The sequence below is a fragment of the Homarus americanus genome, unplaced genomic scaffold, assembly GCF_018991925.1.
Source record: "Homarus americanus isolate GMGI-L3 unplaced genomic scaffold, GMGI_Hamer_2.0 scaffold8148, whole genome shotgun sequence".
Classification (NCBI taxonomy): Eukaryota; Metazoa; Arthropoda; class Malacostraca; order Decapoda; family Nephropidae; genus Homarus; species Homarus americanus.
Window position 1 is genome coordinate 174,813 of NW_024721643.1, and position 2,345 is coordinate 177,157.

At 47.7% G+C, this 2,345-nt stretch overlaps 1 non-coding gene across 1 annotated transcript; it reads left to right on the plus strand.

Moving 5' to 3' along the window:
- The first annotated feature begins 1,934 nt into the window (after nt 1–1,934).
- Nucleotides 1,935–2,006, plus strand: Trnap-ugg. The gene has a single exon. It is a non-coding gene; the product is annotated as a tRNA-Pro (tRNA).
- The last annotated feature ends 339 nt before the right edge of the window (nt 2,007–2,345 follow it).

Consider the following 2,345-nt stretch of genomic DNA (forward strand, 5'->3'; position numbering starts at 1 on the left):
CTCCACCAGCTGCCTCTCACTCCACCAGCTGGCCTCACCCACCAGCTGTCTCACTCCACTAGCTGCCTCTCACTCCACCAGCTGCCTCTCACCCAGCTGCCTCTCACTCCACCAGCTGCCTCTCACTCCACCAGCTGCTCTCTCACTCCACCACCCACTGCTCTCACTCCACCAGCTGCCCTCCACCACTGCTCTCCACCACCCTCACACCACCACCCACTGCCCTCCACCCACCCACCCACCAGCTGTGCAGCTACGAGCTGGATAATCTGGACGGATGAACATAAGCAAGACCATAAAACAGGGCAGGTGATGGCTGACACGGCGCCTCACCTGTAATTATTTCCTGACGTCACCAGTTTGATCCCCGTCAGCCACGTTGTATTTTAGGTGAAGTGATGTGTAATTATGGCTGACGGCGACCTGCTTGATGACCCCTAATTACCTGGAATGTTGGATAATTAGGGTAAACACAGGTGTGTCCATTCATCACATTCCCTGCTTGTTAAGAGTTAGGTAGCGGCGTCGTCATATTTGATGTCTTGTTGATGTTGTTGTTGGGAGTTTTGATATTGAGACCATATCGACATACATACATACATACATACATACATACATACATACATACACACATACATACATACATACATACATACATACATACATACATACATAACATATATACGTGGACATATATACATGTACATATATATATACGTACATACACAATACACACTCATGTATTTGTGGATTCACACACGGACATATACAAAGACAAAAATGCATATATACACGGACATACATACATATATACACCTGCATATCGGTACTCATAAACACTTATACATATTAATATAGACACACATATATGTACACGTACAGTACATAAACACAAACACACACAAACACGTACAGGCACACATTACACACACACACATACACACACAAATAAATACACGTGTGTGATGGTGGTGTAGGAGCGTTGAGTGATCCTCTGTAAAGTGTGGCGTCATTACCTCGCGTCAGGGATCATTACCAGTAAACATTGATACAGTTCCTCCTTGACTGACCCTGGGTACAGCTGACAACATCGACTCCTCACTGGGTGGTGTGAGAGCTCCGGCTTTGTCCTCACCTGCCACACTAACTACCAACTACTCATTAGTTACCCGTGGACCAGGTTGGGAGACACAGTGTGTCTGTGTGTTTGTGTCCGCCTTCCTCTCCAATCTCACCAAGTTCCTCCTCCGCCGGTCAAAAGCTGCCCTGAACCATCACCTCGCCTCGGGCACCACCACTCCCTCCCCTCCTTCACACCCAGCCCAGTTGGTGATATCCTGAGCCCAGGATGTTTCACTTGTATTTCCAGTCGGCAAGCGCCCTCTCATCTCCGCCCTGTAGGGATATTCTTGATCATCCGGAAGGAGAAAACATCCGCATCCCCCAGTGTCCATCAACACCCCCATCACCAGAACCCCGTCACTGTGGTACTACTCGTCCAGGTAGACCCAAGACCAGACCCCATTCTTCCATGTTGTCTGACCCAAGAGTGTATAAACACAACACTGGGAGACCTTCCTACACAACATAAACGGTCACACCTCCACTGACGATGTTTGGAAGAATATATAGACACTGACGTCCTCTCAGCGCCCCTCAGCCTCCCTCCCAACATAGTCAGCCAGAGCAGATCAACTCAACCTTCCTTAACACGTCGAAGATCAATTATTTGAGGATGATCCCTAACGCCAGGCGAACATCGTGACAGCGCTCACCTGGCCGTCATTTCTGAACTTCACTTTCATTATATCAGAGGAACTTCCGCTCCCCCTTCTCAATAACAAAGACACAACCTCGAGATGATCACATCACTAACGTCACATTCCACCCTCTGGCTCAAGATACTGGCAGCTCTTTCCCACAGGTAACTCATCGGCCTGTTGGTCTAGGGGTATGATTCCTGCTTTGGGTGCAGGAGGTCCCGGGTTCAAATCCCGGACAGGCCCGACGTTTTTTAATGGTATAGCGATGACGTGCTTGCCTCTCACAACTCCGCACAAGGTCCGATTCTAGATTGGACAAGAGAAGTTTGTTATCCGGTGTGACACTACCGAACATGGTAGGCTTTGTCCGGATGTTGCACCTTTCTCTTATTCTATTACTGCATTATCAAAGACAAACTCATCAGGAACCACTGAAGGATATAACAAGCCACCAGAACTACGTCAAAGTATGTTAAAAAAAATAAGAAATAACTTAAACTAGGAGAAGGTACTCTATTGGCAGCCTGAACCACAAGCACCATTGTACCCAGTATCGGAAAATTCTCTCTCTCTCTCTCTCTC